This window comes from Apteryx rowi, unplaced genomic scaffold, assembly GCF_003343035.1.
Source record: "Apteryx rowi isolate R43461 unplaced genomic scaffold, aptRow1 scaffold_1356, whole genome shotgun sequence".
Classification (NCBI taxonomy): Eukaryota; Metazoa; Chordata; class Aves; order Apterygiformes; family Apterygidae; genus Apteryx; species Apteryx rowi.
The window spans coordinates 50193-58885 of record NW_020447593.1 but is presented as its reverse complement, the minus strand read 5'-3'; positions in this window follow the sequence as shown (position 1 = coordinate 58885).

Below are 8693 nucleotides of genomic sequence, written 5' to 3'. Positions count from 1 at the left end.
CATGTGGGGGACCTGAGACGGGGGGCGGAACGACACTGGGGGTCCTGGGGCCTGCGGGAAGGGATCTCGGGGTGACGGGGGCGTTAGCGTCGCTGGATGCCGAGGGGAGGATTGGGGGATCCGGGCGCAGGGCGGTGGGTCCCGCTGTCCCGTCGGGGACGAGATGTGCCGGCGCTGGGAGCGGCGGAGGGCGTTTCGGCGGGGAGCCACAAGGCGCTGGGACCTGAGCCTTAAGGTTTTCGGGGCGCGCGGTCCGGGGGAGACCGCAGGGGCCGTGTTTTGGGGAACTGGGATGAAACGCCTGGCACGGACGACTTCCGACGGCGAAGCGCGGGTCTGGTTGCGTCTTTGGCAGGGCCGATGCCGCGGCGTGAGGCACCTTTGGGTGGAGAGGGGCGCGCGGGCGTTCACCTGGCGGCTGGCGCTTTGCATCCGCGTCTGGCATCAGCCCTGGCTCGAAGCCTCTCCTTCCCCTCCCCGAGAGAGAGAGAGAGGGGAGGATGGGACGGAGCCGCGCTGGGAGGAGCGAGGTGCTGCCGGAGCTGGGTGTAAAGCAAAGCCCTGGAGAAGGATCTGCTGCCCGGGACAGGAACGGGGAAGTGAAGGGAAGGGAGGCTCTGGGCTGGGGCAGGAGGGACTAAAAGGGCACTGGGGAAGATGGAACTGCTGCCTAGCAGTTAGGGATGGGCAGGTCGAAATGCACTGACGGGAAGGAGCGGACTCGTAGCTGTCGGATGGTGTCTTCCTCTGTGGACTCGGGAGGAGAAGGAGGAGAAGAGCCCTGCGAGGGAAACGTCGCTCTGCCCTGCCTCCGCTCCCTGGGGGAACGCTTGCTAATTGCACGGATCTCGCCACCGAGCCGTTGAACTGTCGCGCCTAATGTCTCCCTGCGTAACGCCTAATTTAAACCCCGCTGGCTGATGACTCAATTGCCCCTTTGGAGCAGGCTTCTTCCCCTCTGGATGCGTTTTTCTCCGTGCTGGGGCTTAGCCAGCGGAGAGGGCCCAGAAGGGCGATAAACCGGAGGCGAAGGCTCCTGTTCGGGTGCTTTCGGACGTCTTTGCGGAAAAGTTTAATCGTGCCTTCGGCTGAGACGTCTACGACGCACTAACAGGGGCGATGCTGGATGTTACTGGCCGTGACGGCAAATAAAGTAATGTCCATGTTTTAGCAGGCTCAGACACCCGATATCGAACCCCTGGCACTAATCCCGAGATCCAGGAGAGCCGCCGAAACGGGTGACGTGTTTCTTTGAATCCCGTTGGATTGCAGAGATCCTTCCCGCTCCTGGGGGCGTACGATGTTACAAATCCAGCCGGGGTCCCAGTGCCGTCAAAATCCCTTCCGGTCCGGTTAGCGTCACGGGTGCGTGGGGATAATTGTCATCGGATTTGCGCACGGCTGAGTCCCGCGCTCCAGGCACTGTGCCGGGGTCTGGCGCGTCCTAAAGCCGCTGGCGATTCATGCGATGTTCGCTTTGCTCGCTCGTACGGGCACGTCTGGGTGAAAACCGGTCCGTTTTAAAAACAGCCCTTTGCAGCAGGCCGCGGTTGGCCTTATTCCCACGAACCGGCACGGGCAGTGCCGCGGCTTTGGCTCAACGGACGCCGGAGCCCTCGGGTGTGCGTAAATCCCGGTCCCTTCCCCCATCGTCCTCCCGCTTTCCGGCGAGAGGTGCGCCGAGCCGAGCAGGCCGCATCTTTCTTTCTCCCTTCGTGTCACGGCAGCCTCGGCAAAACCGGATTGGCGCGGCAGGGTGGCACCTCGCCCATGGGACCCGTTGGCTGTGGAGGCCGGAGACCTTTCCCTCCGCTAATGTCACCGGAGCGCCGCGAACGGAAGGGCTCGGAGAGCTTTGACCTGCAGCAGATGTTGCATTCCTCCTGGTTAATAATTTGAGACTGTTTGTGGTGATTCAGATTTGTTTGTAGGCAGGCGGTGGAGAATTCAAGGTGGCCATCTGCTATTTTGTTTAATTACCTTAATTGCCGGCTATTTGAGATGGAGCTAAGAATACAGAGCGGGATTCATGGAGGTGGAGGAATTTTTAGACCCCGTATTGGCAGGAGAAGGAACTCGCAAAGGGAATATTTTGTTCCGACTGTAACAAGCACGTGTTTGTCAAAACGGTGGAGCGTGTCCGCGCTGCTCCGAGTCGGGTTAGACCAGGCCTAAACGTGCTCGGCGGCTGTAGGAGTATTTAAGGAGCATCCCTAGGTGGCTTCAGCGGCTTGCGAAGGCCGGTTCGTGTCAGCACTGCTCTTTTTTTGGTGTTTCGTGGCCTGACTGTGGTTTGGAGCAGGATGCGTCGCCTCTCAAAGCGGATGCGCTACTAGGAGAGGTGCCGCGCTCTCGCCACCGAACAGCGGCTCGGCTCAGGCCAGTGGCTTGCGACTTAAAGCGCTTTGCCACCGCCTCGGCTGTCCTTGCCGTGGAGGAATCGCCGGGCCTGCGGCTGCTTCTCCGGAGCCCGGGCAAGCCGTGGTCGCCCTTGGGGGGCTGCAGCTCCGCCGGGGCTGGCAGTTGGGTTAAATACGCCCTGATTTTGCGCGGCGAGGAGGCTCGATCCTTCGGGCCCTCTTGGTGCGCGGCTTCGAACGGCATTCCAGCTAAAGTGCTTTCAGATGTGCGTCGCCGGCTGTAGATGTGGCCGGCCTGGCTCGTGCCGGCTGCCGACGTCGTTCCTTGCCGGCTCCCGGTGCTCCCGCGCGAGGTCTGACCCAGCAAGCGACGCGGGTTTAGTTACTTCCGCGCGGCTTGGTTGATGCTACTCTCCCAAATACTACTGTAAGGCCTTAAACTGGTTTGGGAGAAGCAATGTAAGCTGCTGCACTGGTGTGCACACCTGTATAAACCTGTAACTGTGTGTGCTGGGGGGTTGTTGCCATAGTTGCACTGTTTTGGAGGAAAAAAAAGGCAGCTAAATGGCATAAGCGGTGGTAAAGGAAGCGCGTGCCAGGCGCTGGGCTCCCTCCTCCTCCTCCACGCCGCTGAAATCATGCTTGGAGCAGCGCTCTGCCAGCTCACTCTAGCCGTTGCTGCCCCGTGAGTAGCGCTTCCGAGCGAGTTTGGGGTGTAATCGGCTTTTCTTGCTGTTGGCCCTGGTGTTGGTGCTTTTTTTTGGTCAGGAGCGAGTTGTTGCCCGCAGGCCGGGGGCGGCCGAGCTTGGCCGGCGGAGGCCTGGTCTCTGGGGGTCTCCCCCGTGCAGGGCGCCGGAGCTGCGCGCGGGTTACGACGGCGGGGTCTGGGCACGGTCGCTTCTCTTTTATAGAGTAATCAGGCTGGTAAACGATGAGACATAAGGGATGGGCGAGACGGATGGGTCTAAAAATAACCGCCGGGCGGTTACTCAATGCCCAACGCGGGGAGAAGGTCCTAAGGGCTGTTGCGATGGGTGGTGGAAGTGAAGCCTGGTAGCGCGTGGGGACCTTGCGCTCTCTCCTTATCAGAGGCGATACTGCAGGCGACGCTGCTGCAATCGCGGGCAGCTCTCACCAGATTTGTGTCCCCTGTCCCTGGCAGACGGAGGGGGGGGATCTCCACGGGTGGCACTTCGTGCTCCTGAAAGCCCCGCACGTGGCCCGAAGAGTCACCAGAAGGATGTGCTGCCGCCGCTCCGAGGAGCGATGCCTTACGCCGAGGTCGCGGGTTTTGAAATACCGTGCCGTGCCCCGCCAGCTCCTTTTTGGTGACAGCGTTTAATAAGTCCCTGAAGCAGCGCGGAGGCCTCCGCTCGGCGCCGCCCCGAGGAGCGGAGCGAGCCCCTGTGAGCTGCGGGAGAGCAGCGCGCGGCGGGGAGAAGCTAGATTAGCGATCTTGAGCGTGCGATCTGAGATGCGGCGTCGGCCTTGACTAAAATGAGGTGGAACGAGTCCTGTGGCTTCCTTTCATGCGCGCCGGGCCGCGGCGGCGCAGCGGCGCTCTGCTTCGTCTTCGCCCCGGGCAGGGCGAGGGCCGTGCCGAAAGCTTCGGCGGGGCAGCGCCAGCCCAGTGCGAAGGTGGAGATGAAGCAAGTCAGGAATGAGGCGTGTTGGCTCGCCCGCGGGCGCTGCCGCCTAACCCTCGAGAAGCGGGGAGGTGGCTGGTGGCAAAGCGAAGCAGAAAACCCAAGGGCCCGGCTTCAAAACCACGACGCGGGGGGGAAACGGGAAGCGGTCGAGGCTGATCTATGGTGAATTCTGGCCACCGCTGACGGCGCGATTTGCACAAATTTCCTCTGGCCATTTTACCGTATTCGCTTGAGCGAACCTGCGTTTCCACATCTCTGAAAACCCCTCTGTTGGTCTCGTCCGAGACTCGGCACGGGGAAAAGTTTGATTTGTTGCTTCGGGCCCGCAGCCGGTCCGAGTTTCCGTGAAGCTGGCCTGGGATTTGTAATGCAGAGGTTTGAAGGACGCGGGCCAGGCTGAGCCGCCGCCAGGTTTTGGAGTCCCGTTTCCCCTGTGCTCCATCTTGCTCTGCAGCAGTCTTATATAGACAACAAGACATAATATTTAGACAGGGTTTAGGCATATGTATGATCCCTTATAATCATAATGGAACTGTTTAGTCTTACGGGTGTTACGCTGCGATAGTAAATCAAGCCCTGGGCTCAAAATCGGAGGTGCACCGGAGGAAAATGCCCCCTCACCTGCGGCGGCAGCGTCCTGACGAGGAAACGCCGAACGCTCCTGCGCGTCACGGCTGAGCTGTCAAGCCAGCGGATGGACAAGGTTCACCGGCTTCAAAGTCGACGCCAACGTTACGGATTCCAGCTGGTTCGAAGGCAGAGCTGGTGGGGCTTAGTTAGCCGCTCTTCAGACTGCGAGTTTTATAAAGAGCGAGTTTTTTGATTTGCAGGCTGCAAGCCCCCAAATTTAGCATCCCATCCCCTGGGCCAGGCGCGGATGCCGGCACGGGCTCGCTGTGTGGCCTGAGCCGCCGCCTCGAGCGCTGCCCCTTATAACGGGATATTGCCGTATTGATTGGCGCAGAGCGGGGATTAATCCCCGGGGCAGCGACCCCGCGAGCCTTTTGTGCCGCCGGGGTGTTAATTTTCTCGCTGAGGCTTGCGCGACGCGCCAGGAGACCCGCAGGAGAAACTCCTGTTCTCATCTGATGGGCGTTTGGGGGAGAGGCTAAAACCGCTTCGTCGTGCGTCGCTCTGGCTGCTTGGTTATCTGGGGAGACCCACGCGATTCAGAGTCCCGAGCGCAGCCCCGCTTTCCTCTGTGGGTATTCGCAGCTCTTTTGGTTCGCCCCTTCGCGTTCAGCCGCTGCCTCCCCTCCCTCGCTGCCAGCCTGCATTCCTCCTCGTCGTTCCACCGTGCCTCCGTCTGCAGCAGTTGGTAGCAGCCCGCGTGCGTCTGGAGCGTATTACCGTGCCTCTGCAGCAGGAGTTAGCAGCAGCCGCGGCGCTCCCATCGGCTTCCAGGCTCGTCTTCTCGCTTAAAATAACGCCGATGCGAGCGGAGCTCCGTGAGCGCCGGGTGAAAGGACGGAGGCCGAAGCGGGGCCCGGAGGCCCGGCGCGAGAGCGTGCGCGCGGCAGGTACGGCGCGGAGCTCCTCCCGGGCACGGCGCCCCTCTTGCCTGGCGCAGGGGTGGCCGGCGAGCCCGCCTTTCCGGGAGAGTCGTCTCGAGTGCCACGTAACATGGAGTCGACCCAATCCGTAGGGATTGGTTGCTTTCCAGAAGCTTCGGATCCCAGCGAGCCAAGTCCTGCAGGGCTTCTTCGCTCCACGCTTCTCCCCTACCCCCCAGGCCTCCAGGAGGGTAGGATGAGGCTCAAAGTGTCCTAATCCTCTGTTGAAGGAGGAGTATAAGGGGTTAGAAATGCTTCCTCTGCAGATGCTAAAGGTCACTGCAGTCTTCAAATTAAGGAATCCACATCCCTCGGGAACAGCTCACCTGCATCTTTCTGGTATCCACGAAAAAGCAAAGGGCAGCAGACTCTCACCGACGTCCCGTTTACTGAGCTACCGGTTCAGCTGTTCGGTCAAGACTTCCCTTCTCAAGTACCATTTGCCTTTGAAAAGGGGGTGAGGCCGCAGCTTAGCTTTTGAGCAAAGATTGTTTAAACATCTGTTGTGCTGAAATGGAAACTCTCAGGGCTGTCAGCTGTTCCCTGCGGGGGGGAAAGGGCTCGTCCGAAAACCGGGCAGGAAGTCGAATTGAAACTTAGATTTGCAGTGAGGATGTCGAAGGATGTAGTGGGAAGGGGACAGTCGGTCAAAACACGCGGGAAGCGCTGTGCCGTGCAGCCGGGAAGCAGCCTCGAGCCGCGGCCTGGTGGCTTCTCCTGCCTTCAAGTCGCCGTCCCGCTGTTCAAACAAGTCTCGTTTGCTTTCTGTTTGTGGCGGGGGCAGGCTGTGCCCGCGATTTCCTCGTACGGCGCCGTCCTTCCCCGCGTGCCGCTCGAAGGCTGGGGCAAACGGCCGCGGCCTGGACGAGGGGGAAGGGGACGCCCGGGCGAAAACAGCCGCGGGGCTGGGGGTGATGCTCCGGTGCTGCCGCGCGCCGCAGCGTTTAGTGGCTTTGCCGAGGATCTCCGCAAGGCTCGGCACCGGCGGACACCGGGAGCGAAAGGGCAGGACGTGCTGCCACGGCTCGGCGAAAGACCGCTGCCGTTGGGTAGGTACGAAGCCGCGCGCGCGTCTGAGCCCTCCAAACGGTTGCGGTTTCACTGCTGGTATGTGTCCAGTCCCTGGGGTTTCTCTTCTGGAATCTCAGCTATGTGACTGGAACAGCAGGGCAAAATCTGTCTGCATCCTCTGCGTGTTCTTCCAAACACGAGCAAACACACACACACACAAAAAAAAAGCAAATCCTCGCCAGCGTGCAGCCTTCCGCCTGCCTGCGCGCTCCCGACTCCCGTGCGTTTTCCGTGCTGGCGACACTGGGAAAATAACTTTGCACAGATACGGTGTCCTTGAGCCAATGAGCGGAAGCCGTCTCCCGCGCTGCGATAGCGAGAATGTTTTGGAAGATCCTCGTTTTATGGAGGAAAAGCTCGTTTCTTGCAGGATCATCTCGCGTTTGCAGCGTGGGTTCGGTTTCTGGTGCCCTCGGCTTCGTTGCCACGTTGCTTTCCCAGGCCACGTTTACTGCCGCCTTCAATGAGTTGTAGCGGCAGCTCGCTCATCATGTTTGATATTGGGCTGTCCTGCGCTTGTTAACGACCTTGGCGTGTTTACGAGCTCGGGCTAATGACTGAGGCTGGTTAGTGTCTTGCCTTGCCTCGGTTTGGCTGCTGAGTTGACGTCCCGCTGTACCGCATCTCCCCGGCTTCTTTCCACCCGGCCGGACCGCGAGGACTCGCTGGTAGCTGCTCTCTTAATAGGCCGAAATACCTGAGCTTTTTTTGTTCTGCGCTCGTAAACCCCCGTTAAGGCGTTTGCCAAGATTAAAACAAGTGTGTATGCGAAACTTCTAAAGAGGGGATTAAATGGATGTAAACAGCTCCGCTTCGGAGCGGGGAGAAGCTGGGGCTGCCGTGAAGAGCAGGCTGCTGGCGTCTCTTGGGCTCCGCCGGAGAATGCTAAGGGATCAAAGGGCCTAATCCCGGCCCGGCGGGGGCTCCAGCTCCTTCGCTCCTCTCTCCGCCTCCCCCAGGTCCGCTCGCCGGCGAGCTGCGCGGGAGGACGAACGGGATCTAGGAGTGGCCCCTTCTCGACTGCTCCGCGAGATTCTTGGTTCCTCTCCAAAGGCAAACATCCGGCCCTAAGAGCTCCCGGTATTGCAGGAAAACATCTCGCGCTTTGCCGAGAGCCCTCGGCTCCCGCTGGCTTAGATCGAGCGTCTTTAGGGCCCTAGGAAGACGCGGTGCCCGGAGCGGATTCCCCTCGAAACCCTCCTTCGGAGGAAATTGCTCTGCAGGCTTCAAATCGCCACCTTCCTCTTTCCTCGTGCTCACCTGCTGCTATAAAAAGCTCCTGCTTTTTTTCCCCCCCCCTACCCCGTCGCTCCTGCGTTTGCCCTGGGGATTTTCTTCCCGGAGGAAGTGCAGCCCCGAGTTGCCCCCGTCCTCTACGGGGGTCGCGCTCCGAGCAGCTGCGTGCCGTGAGCCGCAAATCCTGCTCGCCCCTGGCTTTCCGACGTGGGAACGCTCGTATTCCAAAGCGTGACTCAGGCCTGCAGAAGCCTGTAAAAGCGGCCTAACGCAGGGCTGCCGCCGCGCTGCTTCCAGAGGGGATTATGGAAAAATGCTCCTCGCGAGCCCCGCGGCGGGAGCCAGAAACAGTCAGGCTTGGGGTTGGTTTCTGTTGTGTTTTTTTTTTTTTTTCCTTCAAATCTCAGACGTGCAGCATTTCCGCAGGCTGAACTGGGTGTTTGGAGGCTCGGAGCGGTCCCCTTCCCCTCAGTGTCCCAGGCCGGGATTTGGGATTCTCTGGGAAAAAAAAGGTTTCGTCCCCTTAATCCTGCCGAGGTGACTTTAAATCCGAGTTTGATTATTGACTGCTGACGACTTATCTGCTAACGATAACGGCGTGTTAGTGCCGGTTTGGCGAGGTCACGGGGACGGAGCTGCTGGGCAGAGCGGCCGGCTGGGCCTGAGCGCTCGCTCGAAGGGCCGCAGAGGTGGTTTGCGGGGCTTTCTGCGAGCCCCGAACAGGACGGCTTTACCCTGAGCCTCCTCTTAACGAGGAGCTGTAACGACCAGCGCTCGGGGAGGGAAAACTCTGCCGTCTTCCCGGAACCCGTGCGTGCTCCGCG